General features: G+C 44.1%; 1 pseudogene; it reads left to right on the forward strand.

The window, feature by feature from the left end:
• LOC141049895 (vomeronasal type-2 receptor 26-like) overlaps positions 1 to 7793 on the forward strand; it is a 72331-nt pseudogene extending 64538 nt beyond the window's left edge.
• The last annotated feature ends 10682 nt before the right edge of the window (positions 7794 to 18475 follow it).

Consider the following 18475-nt stretch of genomic DNA (forward strand, 5'->3'; position numbering starts at 1 on the left):
GGACTTGTAGTCCCATCGGACGATGCTTGCACAGACCCCCGGACATCAGCACAGCCCCCCGGCAGGCCGGCACAGCCCCCCGGCAGGCCGGTACAGACCCCCACAGGGTGCACAGACCACCGGCAGGCCGGCACAGCCCCCCGGCAGGCCGGTACAGACCCCCACAGGGTGCACAGACCACCGGCAGGCCGGCACAGCCCCCCGGCAGGCCGGTACAGACCCCGGGCAGTCCACACAGCCCCCCGGCAGGCCAGCACAGCCCCCCGGCAGGCCGGCAGAGACCCCCGGAAGGCCCGAAATGACGGCGCATCATGATGCGCACACACCACGCATCATGATGACGTCAGGCTGTCAATCAACTTTGAACTTCCGATTCCGATGCCGACTTCCGATATTGAAAAAATATCGGAAGTCGGTATCGGAATTCCGATACAGCAAGTATCGGCCGATACCCAATACTTGCGGTATCGGAATGCTCAACACTACGCACCATACATCACTAGGGTTATCAAAGAGTCAACTGCTACAGCCGTGGTACTCTTCTCTACAGATATCTACCTCAATCCACTCATGGATGAGATGGTCAAGCAAAAAGTCACCGGCAAGGTGTTTGTGGCCAGCGAAGCATGGTGTATCTCAACAATTCTGCTGGACAACAAATATTCCACTCTACTTTCAGGTTCCATTGGATTTGCCTTCCACAGTTCAACAATTCCTGGATTTAATGATTACCTCGGAAAAGTTGATCCACTGAATAGTCCCACTGGAATTGTAGCCAAAATATTTTGGGAAAACGTATTTGGATGCAAGTTTATTGCAAGTTCGGACTATACCATGGACACCAAATTATGTACCGGAAATGAAAGCCTGCTTGCTGTTGACAATGCCTACACAGATGCCTCGAATTTAAGAAGTTCCTTTAATATTTATACTTCAATTTATGTGATAGCTCAGTCTTTACATGAACTTCAGATGTGTCAGCATGGGAAAGGTCCATTTCAGAGTGGCCAATGTGCTGATATCCTCAATTTCAAACCTTGGCAGGTAGGAATCTTAAAGACCATGAAGACAAATTGTGCACTATAAACTCCAAATTAGTCACTGTGTGTGATAGTGATGTACATTGAGGAAGAAGGGCCCCATACCAATATAAATTCGGTTCTCTCCCCTTTTGGTGCAAATTTTCAAATTTAAACCCTAATAGGTTCGTCCAGATATACACACGTGGTCAAGATTGTTGCTGCCCCTCATTTAATGACAGAAAACCCCACAATGGTCACAGAAATAACTTGAATCTGACAAAAGTAATAATAAATGAAAAATCTATGAAAATGAACAAATGACAGTCAGACATTGCTTTTTAGCCATGCTTCCACAGAATGTAAAAAAACAATAAAACTCATGAAATTGGACTGGACAGAAATGATGGTACCATTAACATAATATTTTTTTGCACAACCTTTTGAGGCAATCACTGCAATCAAACAATTCCTGTAACTGTCAATGAGACTTCTGCACCTCTCAACAGGTATTTTGGCCACTCCTCAAGAACAAACTGCTCCATTTGTCTCATCTTTGAAGGTTGCCTTTTCCAGACGGCATGTTTCAGCTCTTTCCAAAGATGCTCAATAGGATTTAGGTCAGAGCTCATAGAAGGCCACTTCAGAATAGTCCAATGTTTTCCTCTTAGCCTTTCCTGGGTGTTTTTAGCTTTGTCTTTTGGGTCATTATTCTGTTGCAGGACCCATGACTTGCGACTGAGACCAAGCTTTCTGACACTGGGCAGCACATTTCTCTCTAGAATCCCTTGATAGTCTTGAGATTTCATTATAGCCTGCACAGATTCTAGACACCCTGTGCCAGATGCAGCAAAGCAGCCCCAGAACATAACAGAACCTCCTCCATGTTTCACAGTAGGGACAGTGTTCTTTTCTTGATATGCTTCATTTTTCCATCTGTGAACATAAAGCTGATGTGCCTTGCCAAAATGTTCCATTTTTGTCTCATTTGTCCATAGGACATTCTCCCAGAAGCTTTGTGGCTTGTCAACATGTAGTTTGGCAAATTCGAGTCTGGCTTTTTTATGATTTTTTTTCAACAATGGTGTCCTCCTTTGTCTTCTCACATGAAGTCCACTTTGGCTCATAAAATGACGGATGGTGCGATCTGACACTGATGTTCCTTGAGCTTGAAATTCACCTTTAATCTGTAATCTGAAGTTTTTCTGGGATCTTTTGTTACCATTGGTATTATCAGTCTCTTTGATTTGTCATCAATTTTCCTCCTGCGGCCACATCCAGTGCAACTATAACCTCTGGAACATCGAGCTGCTTGGAGATGGTCTTATAACTTTTACTTTTAACATGTTTGTCTATAATTGTCTTTCTAATCTTCTGAGACAACTCTTTCCTTCGCTTCCTCTGGTCCATGTTGAGTGTGATACACACCATGTCACCACACAGCACAGTGAGCATCTGCAACCTCTATACAGGCCACTCACTGATTCCAAGATTGTAGACACCTGTGATGCTAGTTAGTGGACACACCGCGATTTATCATGTCCCTTTTGTCACATTATTTTCAGGGGAACCATCATTTCTGTCCAGGCCTATTTCATGAGTTTTATTTTTTTAAATTCTGTGGAAGCATGGCTGAAAGGCAACGTCTGACTTTCATTTGTTCATTTTCAAAGATTTTTTTTATTTATTATTATTTTTGTCAGATTCAAGTTATTTCTGTGACCATTGTGGGTTTTTCTGTCTTTAACGAGGGGTACCAACAATTTTGACCACGTGTGCAGTTATCATATGGTTCAAATAATGAATATATTTCCATGTTTATTTTCCCGCTCAGCATTTGTCTAAAGTTTTACTCTTTTTTATGAGATGAGGATGCTAACGGGAAGGACGGGTGATGAATGAAACCTTGTACAAGCTGTAATTTAAGACTCCCCTAATATAAAGTCTCTTCATCCTCACAAACTGTCAGTTTCTTCCTCTGTTGAGCAGCATTAAAAAGGAGGATTATTAACCTTTTATAGGCAAATAAAGAGACAACAACAGAATGCAGGATACAACATCTGAAGATGTGCTAATATACAATTCAATTACGCTGAATTTGGGTTATCTGATGCTACATATGTGAAAAAAGACGAGGGTGGAGACTTCAAGTAGGGTGTGAGGAGAATTAAAAAATGTCTTTGCTTGATCAGCAGCTTTCTATGACTCTTCCTACTGGGAGATCCTAGCGGGAAGTCATTTTTTTATCTGCTGGTGCCTAAATCTGAAATTCATCATGCTCAGACTCCCCTCACTGACATATTCTCCCTCTACTTCTTCTCTGTAAAGTTAGGATATGAGAATATTTAATCTCTCTCTGTGGCAATGATGCAATGGACTTAATAGCAATGAAAAGGAGAAGCAGGGTGCAGGAACTGCAGGTACAGTAATGGGCACTTCATTCATGCTGAATTATGACCTCATGTAACTTGAAAGTGCAAGGTCCATAGTGATGACAAGTAGAGGGAAGATTACAATGTTAACACACATTCCTTGGCGAACAAGTGATGGAACATGACCATTTTACCTGGAGAAGAGCTTGCATGGATATGATATACAAAAATTGATAGCCATTATAATTATAATGCCTTGAAATAAGTAAACGAGGTTAGGTAGGACTTATAGGCACTGTTCAAATGTTCACCCGTTGGACCAAGCCGGTTTTGAGAATGGGAGTCCCGTATCTCCCTCTAGAATGGGGCAGCAGTCACAGGATCGTGATACTGCCCCATAGGATTGGAGAATATGTGCACAGATTATTTGTTCCATGCCAAATTATTTTATTGTACAAAGACAATGATATTCTGTCATAATTCTTCTAAACACAAGTCCAATAAAGCTTCCATGTTTATTTTCACAGCTGACACGTTACATACAAAATGTCCATGTGAAATTAAGCAATGGAAGAGAGGTCTTCTTCGATAGAAATGGAGATGTCCCAGCTATGTATGATATTGTTAACTGGCAGCTTGGAAGTGATGGGGTCATGAAACATGTCAGAGTAGGAAGCTACGATACTGCAGCCTCTGATGGGAAAGTCTTCAATATTGATGCTAGTGGAATTGTCTGGCCTTCAGGAAATCACCAAGTAAATTACAGTACGTAAAATATATGTAGGCTTAAGATTTTTCAGAATGTCAGGCTCTCACTGGTTATATTAATCCTTCATACAAAGGTCCCGACATCTGTCTGCAGTCAGAGTTGTCCTTCAGGTTCCAGAAAAGTGATCATAGAAGGAAAACCATCCTGTTGTTTCCAGTGCGTCCCATGTCCTCAAGGAGAAATCTCAAACCAAACAAGTAAGTCTATCAAAACTTTACGTACTGAGTATCATGGATCAAGATCAACCAAGTATCAAGAATCAGATCAACAATATGGGAAAATTGGAAGTATGAAAAAATAGCTCATAAAAAGTCAAGGCAGCAATAAACATGCAAATATAATCCTGTAATTATCTATGACCAGTATATTCTTGCCAGACCATGCTATTATTATTATTATTAGTAGTAGTAGTATTATTTATATAGTGCCATTAATTCCATGGTGCTGTACATGAGAAGGGGGGTTGCATACAAAGTTATAGATATCGTTAACAGTAAACAAATTTTCAATGACAGACTGGTATAGAGGGGAGAGGACCCTGTCCTTGCGGACTTACATTCTACGGGATGGTGGGGAAGAGACAGAAGGTCGGGGGTGCAGCAGCTCTGGTGGTCTTGATGTGGCAGCTCGGGCTGTGGTGTGGTGGCAGAATGGTTATTGCAGGCAGTAAGCTTTCCTGAAAAGATGGGTTTTCAGGTTCCATTTGAAGGATCCGAGGGTGGTCGATAATCAGACGTGTTGAGGCATGAAATTCCAGAGGATAGGGGATATTCGGGAGAAATCTTGGAGGCGGTTGTGTGAGGAACGAATAAGTGTAGAGGAGAGTAGGAGGTCTTGGGAGGATCGAAGATTATGTGAGGGAAGATATTGGGAGATTAGTTCAGAGATATAAGGAGGGGACAGGTTGTGGATGGCTTTGTAGGTCAGTGTTAGTAGTTTGAACTGGATTCGTTGGTGAATTGGGAGCCAGTGGAGGGATTTGCAGAGGGGAGAGACAGGGGAGTAGCGAGGAGAGAGGTGGATTAGTCGGGCAGCAGAAATGAGGACAGACTGGAGTGATGAAAGAGAGTTAGCAGGGAGGCCACAGAGGAGAATGCTGCAGTAGTCAAGGCGGGAGATGATGAGGGCATGTACAAGAGTTTTAGTAGATTGAGGGCTGAGGAAGGGATGGATTCTGGAAATATTTTTGAGTTGGGGAAAACAAGAGGTGGCAAGAGTTTGGACGTGTGGTTTGAAGGACAGGGCAGAGTCGAGAGTTACTCCGAGGGAGCGGATTTCAGGTGCGGGAGAGAGCGTGATGCCATTTACCATAATAGATAGATCGGGTAGGGAAGATACGTGAAATGGAGGAAAGATAATGAGTTCAGTTTTGTCTACATTGAGTTTTAGGAAGCGAGAGGTGAAAAAGGAGGATATGGCTGATAGACACTCCGGGATTCTGGACAGCAGAGAGGTGACATCTTGGCCAGAGTGGTAGATCTGAATGTCGTCCACATACAGGTGGTACTGGAAGCCATGGGACTTTATGAGCTGTCCTAGGCCAAGAGTATAGATGGAAATAAGTAGGGGCCCAGGACAGAGCCTTAGGGGACTCCAACAGAGAGAGGGCGGGATGAGGAGGTAGTGTGGGAGTGGGAAACGCTGAATGTGTGGTCACAAAAGTATATATTAATCCAGGACAGGGCAAGGTCTTTGATGCCAAGGGAAGAAAGAATCTGTAACAGTAGGCAGTGGTCGTTTGTGTCAAAGGCAGGCAGAGGACAGGTCGAGAAAGAGGAGGATGGAGAACTGTCTGTTAGCTTTGGCTGTGAGTAAGTCAATAGTAATTTTGGTCAGGGCAGTTTCAGTGGAGAGGTGGGGGCGGAAGCCAGATTGCAGGATGTCAAGGAGGGAGATAGAAGAGAGATGGGAGGAAAGTTGAGCCATGGACATGCTGTTCAAGGAGTTTGGAAGCAAACAGGAGCAGTGATATGGGGCGATAGCTGGGCATAGCAGTTGGGTAAAGGTTTGACTTTTTGAGGATGGGTGTGATGGTGGCATGTTTGAAGGGGAGCACAATATAATTAATATAAGTCCAGTTCATTCATAGTGTAAAGGTCTGATACTCATTGCAAGAAAAAGGAATTAAAGCAGTGACAAATGCAGTATAAACTGAGGGCTGTAGCATAGTCAGGAAATCAGGGTTTAGCTACGGTGATCAAGTTTACAGTATAGAAGTCAAATAGAAGAGTCAAAAAGGACCAAAACTACTATGCAGGAAAACCCATAAAATGGAGCCAACATTATGGCCATGTGTTGTGATCATTTACAAGGACCACGTAAAGATGATGTCCTAGTTAAGGCTCCGATTTGGCAAATCATTAGAACAATTCATCATCATATCTGATATTGATACCTACAATTAAAATATAATAAAAACTTTAAAAAAGTCGATAACTTTGGTAAGCAGATCACTTGATTAATTAGAATGTGATTTAATGGGTTTGTCTACCTTTAAGCGTGATTTATATTATAAATATAAATGTAACTTATCCTGTAGTGTTCCAAAAGTATTCGCCTGTGTTATACTCCAGAGCTGCACTCACTATTCTTTTCATCATTATTGGAACAGCCAAAAAGCTTATCTATGAAAAACTTATAGAGGGAGTTAGGGGACAGAAAATGGCCTTGGAGTAAAGTTTTGTTACTTTCTGCTTAGATTCGATTGATTGTCTGAAGTGTCCTTGGAATTTGTGGCCAAATCCTGGGAAAGACCAATGTGTACCGAAGACCACCGAATACCTGGCATATGAAGATGTCTTGGGATCTACCTTGGCTGCCGTCAGTGCAATCTCTGGCATCATTCCATCCTCCATTTTGGCTCTCTTTGTACATAAAAAGAGTACTCCCATAGAGCCAACAACTATACCTTAAGTTGTTTCCTTCTTGGGTCTCTTTCATTATGCTTTCTTTGCTCTCTAGTGTTTATAGGTTACCCAAAGCCTGGGACATGTCTAATGAGACAGGCTGTCTTTGGTATGGCTTTTGCCCTTTGTGTTTCTTGCATGTTGGCTAAAACCATTATGGTCGTCTTTGCTTTTATGGCCACCAAGCCTGGCAGCAGCCTGAAGAGATGGACAAAACCTCAAGTGTCCTACATCATCGTACTCACTTGCTCTCTCGTTCAGTTTATCTTATGTGTTTTTTGGATATGTTTTGCTCCTTCATTTCCAGAAAATAATATAAATACTCAACCTGGAGTTATTATAATTGAATGCAATGAGAACTCTCCAATGGCCTTCTGGTGTATCCTGGGATATCTTGGTTTCTTGGCCACCATCAGCTTCATTGTAGCATTTATTGCTCGGCGTCTTCCTGATAGTTTCAATGAAGCTAAATTCATTACATTCAGCATGTTGGCCTTTCTCAGTGTTTGGATATCCTTCATCCCAGCTTCTCTAAGTGCTCGTGGGAAGTATAAAGTAGCTATGGAGATCTTTGCCATCTAGACCTCCAGTTGGTCTCTTGTCATCTGTATGATTCTACCAAAATGTTATATCATACTGTTTAGACCTGACAAGAACTCAAGAGATCATCTTACTGTTGGAAAAAATAAAGGTCGGACCTAGGTAGTGAACAAAGTTTCAATGTAGCAGTCACCCATAAAGTTTGAAAAAAAGTCCAAAGCTATCTATATTCTCTGTGTAGTTTTTTCCGTTAACAGCATTTCAACAGATTCCCCTTTGCCCATGCACAGTTTGGCTGAGTAAAAATTAGTTTTCAATAGGTAGAGTGAAAAACTATGGATCAGGCTTTATTCCTTCTGGAGTCCACAACCAGATGTTTGTGGTCCACCATGTTGTTGGTTGGGAGACATTTATAATGAGAAACATTACATTGCATCTAATCCACATCTAATCCAGAATCCAGAACTACCTGCATCTGTTGGGGTTATCTATTGTAGCGTCCATTTTTATTCATTACCTGACAGATTAGTCAAAAAGGTTTTCCTATGAAGAGTAAGTGATGTTATCACTAGGATATATTCCACTATGAATGACACTTATCGAGTGGAGATTTCCACTTTCTGTGAACATTTGAGTGGTGTAATTAGGTTGGTGCCCACTTTAATATAAAATATTAGGGGTTCCAAGTGGTAAGATTATTCAGATAATGATTGTAAATATACAGTCCTCAATATGGAACCTGCAACGACAAGTAAGAAAAGTCATGGAATTATCAAAATCACGGGATGGATAGACATGTTAACATGACTTGTGGTTGTGGAACCACTGTGCCGTGGACCAGGAAGAGCCTGTAGGGGCATAACTAAGCGACCACCTGGTTCTTCACTAGAGCCACGGATGGTGTGATTAGACTTGAGCCCCAGATGGATCCCAGGTGCTACTCCATGCCTGACCAGGAGCTGCAGAATCTGACCCTAAGAAGGCGCAGTAAAGCAGAGATGGACTCACCATCACTCCACTCCTCCAAACAGTGGCATCCTCTTCTGAAGCCAGCAGTCGACTTCAGCATGCAAGTGACGGGAGCGCATGATGTCACTTCCATGCACCCCCAGTCATGTGTACACCTAACCTCTGATTGACCTAATTAAAGCAAAGCCATAATAAGAGGAATTAAAATTCCCCCAGTACTCAAGAATGAACCTAGCAAAAAAGGCCAACATTATTTACCTGCCCAGATCTCAGAACTAATGAAAAACCAGTATGGAGCAAACCCATATAATAAACATGGAGGAGACACAGGTGCAAAACACTGACGAGACAACCACTCACAACCTACCAATTCATGGAGGGGGAAATTGCTTAGTATGAAAATTGCACTCACAAAAAAGATTTGTATAGCGTGCTGTATTTATTCTTGAATTTTGGGGGAATGATTGTTCCTCTTATTGTGGCTTTGCTTTTAATTTAGTATTAGGACTTGTAAGTATAAGGACCCTTGATGCGGGTTGTGACCTTGTGTATTTTGGCCAAGATATCGACCGATACCTCATATATTATATATATTTTGCACTTAGTTTATATTTAGTGTTGGCATTATAATCTGTGGTGTCTGTCCTCATGGGGCGCAATTAGATAGTGCTTGGCAGCCCATCTAATCTAATAGTATGGGCGTCAATAATAGGCTGTAAGCCACACCCTGTGCACTACCTGTGTGTGACCTATACAAGGCTTTTTTGTGTGCAATTTTAATACCAAGCAATCACCCACTCTATGTATTGGTAGGTTGTGAGTGGTTGTCTCATCAGTACTTTGCACCTGTGTTTTCTCCATCTTTATTATATGGATTTGCTACATCCTGACAGTTCATTACATAACAAAATAGTCCAAAACTAATAGCCTCCTCAATTCAGCATATTATATCTCAATTTCTGCCACAAATTTGTGCAGACATAACAAAGGCAAATAGGCAAAAATAGATGAATCAATAAAACCAATCATTTATTAATAAATTTCATAAAATTCTTTGTTACAAGGAAATTTCTAAAAAAAGGGAGTACAAATGTAATGATAGATGCTCACAGAATTAAGCTTTATGCAACATAATCACAGATTGGTTTTTTTTTTCCTCTTTTCTTTTTTAATTTTTTTACATACAAATTATCTCCAAATAGTGTTTATTTCTTAAGCATAAATTCATAAGCTATATTTATATAAACTTCTGTCTAAATATTTTTAGGAAAAAGCCCGATAGTTCTAAAAGCAGAAGAAACACATCTCTGATTAAATAGTGTGAAATACACACTGCTGAAGGTAAATAACAATTGGGTTTAGCTCCCTATACTATGTGTCTACCATGATAATCAAAGACAAGGCTAACTAATCCTTAATGGAGTAATCACAATGCATAAATGCTCAGATAGTAGGGACTTTTGTTCTCAATGTTTCTCTGATTAATTACAAATACTTATAAACAAAAATGCATAAGCTTACTTGATTGTGTAAATATGTATCCAATTGTTGTAACAAAGGAACAACATAACTGTGTGTGCAGCCAAGAAAATTTCTCCTTAATGTGAATATATCCAATGCCTAGTGCAGAGAACTACAGGTTAATCATGTGTCCTGCTTAATATGCCAGCTATACTGATTCAATTTGAAGTAAGCTATTCCTGCATGATGTAACAAGGCAATCCTGTTTGCAATTATACAACAACTTACATGTATAAAACTTCTGCGGCTCTCTCATACACGTGTCTGGTTACCCCGACAGCGCCGTTACGCCATACTGGCTTCCTCAATAGGGGGCGTATCAATTAGATACATATTTACACAATCAAGTAAGCTTATGCATTTTTGTTTATAAGTATTTGTAATTAATCAGAGAAACATTGAGAACAAAAGTCGCTACTATCTGAGCATTTATGCATTGTGATTACTCCATTAAGGATTAGTTAGCCTTGTCTTCGATTATCGTGGTAGACACATAGTATAGGGAGTTAAACCCAATTGTTATTTACCTTCAGCAGTGTGTATTTCACACTATTTAATCAGAGATGTGTTTCTTCTGCTTTTAGAACTATTGGGCTTTTTCCTAAAAATATTTAGACAGAAGTTTATATAAATATAGCTTATGAATTTATGCTTAAGAAATAAACACTATTTGGAGATAATTTGTATGTAAAAAAATTAAAAAAGAAAAAAAAACATTCTGTGATTATGTTGCATAAAGCTTAATTCTGTGAGCATCTATCATTACATTTGTACTCCCTTTTTTTAGAAATTTCCTTGTAAAAAAGAATTTTATGAAATGTATTAATAAATGATTGGTTTTATTGATTCATCTAATTTTTGCCTATTTGCCTTTGTTATGTCTGCACAAATTTGTGGCAGAAATTGAGATATAATATGCTGACAGTTCATTAGCACTGAGACCTGGGCACGTAAATACTGTGTAACTCTGATTGGCCAGCAGGGTGTATTGCCACGCACAGACCCAATGGCTCTGTGCTCCGCAATACACTTCAACTAGATGTGCATCCAAGAATGTACATCCAGATGAAGTTTCTGCTGGCGTCGGCAGGCTGCACCACTGGTTCCATAACCAAATTATTCTGTACTACAAGTGAAATTGGACATCACAACTAAGCCGGATGTGTCAAACTGTGACTACACAAACCATAATAAGGTGTTTGCACAACATTGGAACATAAGCCATACGTCTGGCTACAGGTGTCCATTGACCTCATGCCACCGATCTCAAAGACTATCATGGTGCAGAGCAAAGCAGCAATGAAGCCTGGAACTGGGGTTTATCCTTTTCAATGATTAGTAACATGAGTAAAGTCAAAGACAAGTCTAGAGATACTACATGAATTAAAATTATCAAAAATTTCATTTTCTCATCATTTGCAGATCATTACTGTCATGATCCAGGATGGGGTTTCGCTTTGGCCCGTCCTGGTCTGATTGGGGGTTAATTATTCCGCCTCTCCCTGGCAGAGGGCGGCTATTTAATGCTCACTGGACCTAGGTCCGGTGTCAGTTATACTCCTGCCCTCGGCTGAGTTAGTTGACCTTGTGCGTACGTGAGCCTTGTGCCTGATATCTTGCTTGCTTGTTCGGTTTTGATTCGGTTTTGTCCCTGTTATGAGTTCTGCCTGTCCCTCTTGTACTGCGCTACCTCTTGTGTACGACTCTCTGCTTGTGACCCGACTTCTGTCTGCTCATCCCCTTGGTACTGCGTCGCCCTCTTGTGTATGACCTTTGGCTTTGTCTGACCTCCCGTCTGTTTACCCCATCTGTACCTCACTGTCCGTACTGTGAACGACCTCCGTTTTGCCTGAGTCTGTGTTTGCTGTCTTCTTTGAAAGCAGGACGCTAAGCCCCGCCCCCTTACAGTCACATGACCGTAGGTCCCGTGCCGGCTTGCTAAACTGCATCACTAAGGTCCTGTGCACCTATACTTTTTGGCTATTCTGGTCCCCAGGGGTCCCTACAGTGCGGGTGAGTCCCTGCTCAGCGGAGGCTGTACGCCGACGCTGTCAGGATCCTGATAATTACCATGTTTATCAATTAGACGATTTACATAATTTCATGACTTTTTTTTGTTGGTGTTGTAATTGCAATGTTGAGGAGAATATATACCATGAAAACCTATGAAGAGAAAACCCTTTTGATTAGTGGTGCCTAGTATTGAGCATTCCGATACTGCAATATCGGGTATCGGCCGATATTCGCAGTATCAGAGTTCCGATACTGAGTTCCTATACATTTAGAATATTGAATACCGGAATCGGAAGTTCCCATAATGCAATGAGCCAGTTTGATTTTATTCAGCCAATGAGGAATCCTAAGAAGTGTGGGCACATCCTGTTAGGCATGTAGGCATGTTAACTAATGGCCTGGCTGTGATTGGCTGCTGAAATGATGTCATGATGCACTATAAAAGCCGCCGCCGCCGCCATTTTGGGTTCACTCTGCTGTGAATTTACTTAGGGACAGGACACTGCTGTTCTGACTCTGAGGGACAGTTTGAGCTAGCGATTTGCTTTATTGTGCTTTACCCAGGCTACTTTATCAACCGCTATGAGAGAAGCTTTCTTTTGCATTGCAGCGCTGTCTGCAAGGTCTGTGTGTGTGAGTGCAGCTCACGCTGTAGTCTGTTCTGCAGCCACCTCTGGTTGTAGTCCACTCAGTATGCGTCACTGCCTCATATATTGTCCTTTTTTGCATTAGTGCTGCTCATTTTTCCAGATTTCTCCTATTAGTGTGGTTCCATCCGTATCTACCTAGATTGCTTGAAAACACTATATAGGAGTAGATAGAGGAGCTTTTCTGCAGCCTTGCAAAGCTGTTCATGGCTGTCTGCGAGGTCTCTGTGTGTGAGTGCAGCTCACGCTGTAGTGTGTTCTGCAGCCACCTCCGGTTGTAGTCCGCTCAGCGTGCGTCACTGCCTCATACATTGTCCTTTTTTGCATTAGTGCTGCTCATTTTTCCAGATTTCTCGATTTCTCCTATTAGTGTGGTTCCATCCGTATCCAGCTAGAATATTTGCAAACACTATATAGGAGTAGATAGAAGAGCCTTTCTGCTGGCTTGTGCCCTGCAGCCCCAGCCAGATCAGTATTAGCCTATTTTTTGGAGCCTCATCTATTGCATTGTAGGTTACCTTCCTGCATTGTAATAGCTACAAAAAGTTGGTGATACTATCGGTTTTACATCTTTGGGCACATCCAGTGTCTTTTTGTGAAAAAAAAAAGTTAATAAAGTTCACCAAATACTCCACTTTACAGTTGTGTAGGCCACATTAGCTCATATTAAAGTCTAGTCCACACTATAAATTAGTGTTTCTTATACCTGTTAGCAGCTGTTCAGGAATAAGCACACTAAGCCCCTAGTACTTTTCTGCCGATCTTTATCAGTCTACCAAGATGAAGAAGGCAGGGAGTAAGGCACGTGAGTTTCTGCAGGGAAAGGACGTGGGGATTCTATGCCTGCTGCGGGCACCAGTGACTCAGCATCCCCCAGTTTTACCAGGGAACAGTCCTTTATGCGCAGCTTTGTAGGAGTTCACCGTACCCCACTGCTGCGGGACGAACAAATTGAAGCCGTTGTCGGATGGATGGCAGCTAATGCATCGACTTCAATTAGTTCCAGATCCTCTCTTGTCCAGAGCACTGAAGAGCACCCATCTGTCTCTTCACCACCTGCCAAATTGCCCAGGCAGTCAGAGAGCCCTGGACAGGAGCCATCTCTACTTCTGTTCTCTGAATCTGTTGTCTTTGAAAGAGGGGACCAGCCAAGCAGCATTCGAGGATTTGAAGAAGAGGTAGTATGCAGTGATACGCAACAGCTTTGTCTCTCTGAATCTGAAGAGGCGGGTGGGCCAGTGCCTATAGTCAGCACACCTCAGTACGTATCTGATGATGAGACTCAGGTGCCACTTTCTGGTGTGTACTGTGCTGTCGAGACTACCCAGGAGAAGCAGTCGTTTGAAGAGGGTAGTGTAGATGATGAGGTTCTTGACCCATCATGGTGTGAGGTACAGGAAGGTGGTGGGAGCAGCTCTGAGGAAGGGATTCCCCGAACGGCCAAAAAAGGAGGGAGAGGGAGGGGGCAGACTCGGTTGCCTGTAGCCTCCACTTCGGCACCCATTAGGAGCATGCCTCTTCCAAAACCCAAAACGAGCGCTCCCAAGACTTGCAGTGCCTGGTCCTTTTTTCACACAGTTGCAGATGATATTTGCTTTGTCAAATTCAAGCTGTGTATTCAGAAAGTGAAAAGAGGGAAAAGTGTCAGCAACCTCAATACCACAAATATGTGGAAACATGTGCGGACCAAGCACGTGGTGGAGTTATAAAGACACACTGAAGACCTTAGCCAACCTACAGCGCCACCTACCACTTCTTCAGCTCGTGTTGTAGCCTCTTCCTCCAGCTCACACACAGCTGGTTCGGCTTCCTCACAGGATCGCCATGGAAGAACCTCTGGCACTGTTGTACAGAGACACAGTGTCATTCCACCCACAGCACCACGTTCCCTGTCATCCTCACACTCCCAGGCCAGTCTACAGCCATCGGTAGCACAGGCATGGGAGAAAAGGCACCCATACTCGGCAAACCACCCCCGAGCACAGGCTCTGAATGCTGGCATTGCGAAACTACTGTCCCTTGAAATGCTCTCATTCAGGCTGGTGGAGACTGACACCTTCCGTAACTTCATGGCATTGGCAGTCCTACAATACAATGTGCCCAGCCGCTTTTATTTCAGCAGGCAAGCCGTCCCTGCCCTGCAAAAGAATGTGGAGGGAAAAATTAAACATGCGCTACTAAACGCCATCAGTAGCAAGGTCCACCTGACCACCGTTGTGTGGACCAGTAACCATGGACAGGGATGATATCTTTCCCTCACTACCCATTGGGTAAATGTTGTGGAGCCGGGTACAGATCTTGAGAGTGGCGCTGTACTTGTTCTGCCAACTCCAAGGATTGCAGGAATCCAGTCTGTACACATTGACTCCTCCTCATACTCCAGTTCCTCTGAATCAGCGCTGCAGGAGCTGTCACAGTCTACCTCCACATGGACCCGTGAACGCTTACCTGTTACGACCGATATGAGCACAGCCGTCGCCAAATGTCAACAGGCCATATTGAAATTAATTTCTTTGGGGAAACGAAGCCACACAGTGCAGGAGCTCTGGAATGCCATCATTCAGGAGAGCGACGTGTGGTTTGTGCCAGCGAATCTCCAGCCAGGCATGGTAGTGTGTGACAATGGCCAAAATCTGGTGGCAGCTCTGGGCCTAGGCAACCTCACTCACATCCCATGTCTGGCACATGTGTGGCACCCCTGAGGGTTCAGTCGCCACAGAGGTACTGCACCTCCTCCTGAGGTGTGGTATCCCACCATCCAGGTAAGGTGGAGACACCTGACCACGCTCCAACACCTGTATACCATACAACATAGTAGTGTAGCAAAGCACCCTTTGGTGGCTCCCTGCTTGGAACACGAAGCGTGCTGGGAGGCGGGTGGAGTTTAGTTTGCACTCAAAAGAGCGGGAAGAGTTTAGGGTTTAGTCAGTCTGACTAGGTCAGTCTGTGAGAGGAGATCCCCTGAGAGCGATGGATGAAGGAAGTGCTGCAGCCGAACTCAGTGATCTGGGTCTGCTGGCACAGGGAAGAGACATTAGAACGAAAGCCTGATTCTCCATATGAAAGAAAGGATTGTACCAGACGTAAGGAGAAAAGGAGGACTAAGGATTAGGGTTAGAGGAGAACCCTTCCCAAGTTCACAGTGCAAGGCCGGGGTCTGGTCCCCAAGGTTGTATGGATACTAATGGTCCTGCAGCAGACACCGGAGGAATAGAAGTAGTCACCACTATATTCCCACACAAGACTTGGGGGCACAACAACAACGATAGTGAGCCGGGACTTAGTAGGAAGGAGTCCCCGAAGCAGGCTACAGCTGTCTGCCATACAAGTAGAGTTCATAAGAACATCGGACAGGAGGAACCCCAGTGTAACTCAGTGCTGGAGTACTTCATTTTAAAGGCGCTATAAGAGGAGACGTTCAGAAAAGGCACATGTTGGCGGAGTGTTGGAAGGGAGTACTTCATCTTGCCTGGAGGTTGACTGAGCTCCTGACTTGGAGGACATGGCACGGATGCGGGCACCTATACCACAACAGACTGTGAGTAAAGCTTTGGAACTACATGCCCTGGTGTCCTCCACTTGTTCCTGCGTCAACCTACTCAGCACTACTACATCCAGTGCGCCTGACACTGCACCATCTACGTGTCACTTCACCTAGACTGCCCTGGGACTACAGCCCTGCTTGTGGAGGGCTATAACATCACTGCTGCACCCCACCATCTGTCCCAGAGGATCTGTCTGCAGCGTCGGCTTAACATCTTCATTGCCGAACACCACAGGTGGCCGTTGTGAGTTCATTTTTCCCTTCAGCATTGAGGTCTGATGGACTCCCTCCTCTGGTGAAGGAAGGTAGTGAGGCTGATTACCAAACACATGGGCAGCTAGATGATAACTGGGTGGCTGGAATTGAGGACTGGATATAAGGCTGCCGACGCCCTTCTTCCTGGCTGGTGATTTTCCTGATGGATTCTTGGAGACCAGTCTGATTCCTGCATCTCAAAGCTAAGTTTTTCTGCTCTGCTTTGTACTCTTCAGTTTTGTTTTTGTTTTGCCTTGTTTTTTGGGAGTTCTGCCTTCCCCGGCCGGGGGTGAGCTGAACTCCATTTTTGTCTCTGATCTGTTGATAATTTGCTCTGTCTTCAGAATATACCTGAGTGCTGATATAGTCTTTTGAAGCCTAGCGACTTCAGGGCCAGTTTTTCCTATCAGTCGGTTGGCTCATTTTGATAGGATTTTTGCGGATGGCAGACAGCAGCTTTCCTGTCCTGTCCTATGTAGTTAGCTTGGGCCCCATCATTTGCTCAACCTATCTTTCTATCTGTGTTAGTGTTTTCATCTTGCTTCACCGTCATTATATGTTGGGGGCTGCCTATTGCTTTGGGGTCTGCTCTGGGGCAGTTTAGTTTTTCCTCTTTCTGTCTTTAGGCTATATAGTTCTCCGGCTGTGATCGAGGGGTCTAGGGCACCGTAGGAACCCCCCACGGCTACTGCTAGTTGTTGTGGACAGGTTCAGGGGTCCGATAGCTGCCAACCTCTCTGGTTTTTCTGGACTTAGCTGGTGTTTTGTTTTTTCCTCCTTCGGTGACTCATCATAACAGGTGGCGTCACGAATCACTTATAAACTTTCATTACCATAAGCACACTGAAACAACCCCTTTTACAATGGAGCCCCAGGGCCACGGACCGGGTCACCACTGCCGTGAAGCTCCCGTTGAGAAGATCAACCGGCCCGGTACCGAGTACCCCACTGCCCTGGCGTGTGAGGGCGCTCCACATGTGCTCAACTTAGTCGTGCAGAATTTTTGAGGGACTATCCGGATCTTGATGCACTGCTGCACAAGGTCTGCATAAAGTGCGCTCACTTGCGGCGTTCCAGCATGGCAAGATTGCGCATTGCAGCTCTGCAGCGCCGATTCTGCTTTCCGGAACATCACATCATATGTGACCTACCCACCAGGTGGAATTCAACGTTACATATGTTGGAGAGGTTGTGTGAGCAGCAGGCAGCAGTAATGGAGTACCAGCTGCATCAGGCGCAAACAAGTCACACTGCGCGCCGTTCACACTTCACCACCACTGAGTGGGCCTCTATGAAGGACATCTGCCACGTTTGGTGTGCCTTCGATGATTCCACGTGGATGGCGAGTGCAGATGATGTACTAGTCAGCATGACTATCCCCCTTATCTGCCTGCTTGAAAAAACACTGCAAACACTAAGGGAGGAGGTTGTGGAAGAGGTGGAGGATGAGGAGTCACAAATGCCATCTGCTTCTGGACAGTCTGCGCAACGTGGTTCCTCACAAAGGCCTAGGCAGGGGACACTTTGTGAGGAGGATGAGGAGGAGTCAATGGAGATGGAAGACATCTCTCCAGAGGAGGGAGGTACACAATGCTCTAGTAGTCAGTATGTAGAGCGAGGGTGGGATGATGCAGAGCAGGCAGAGATGACGCCTCAAGCAGGGGACAGCGTTTCTTGGCCAGTTGGCAGTCTGCAGCAAATGGTTGATTTCATGCTGCAGTGCCTGAGAAACGACCACCGCATCGCCCACATTCTCAACACGGCTGATTATTGGGTGTACACCCTCCTAGATCCTCGCTACCGGAACAACTTACAAAGCCTCATAACACCGTTGAACCAGAAGCGTAAAATGCGGGAGTACCAAGACACACTGGTGCATTCCATCATGTTCTCCATTCCACCCGAGAGCAGTGCTGCTAG

The sequence above is a fragment of the Dendrobates tinctorius genome, unplaced genomic scaffold (genome assembly GCF_039654945.1).
Source record: "Dendrobates tinctorius isolate UK_male_01 unplaced genomic scaffold, ASM3965494v1 ptg000151l, whole genome shotgun sequence".
In the NCBI taxonomy this organism is placed as follows: Eukaryota; Metazoa; Chordata; class Amphibia; order Anura; family Dendrobatidae; genus Dendrobates; species Dendrobates tinctorius.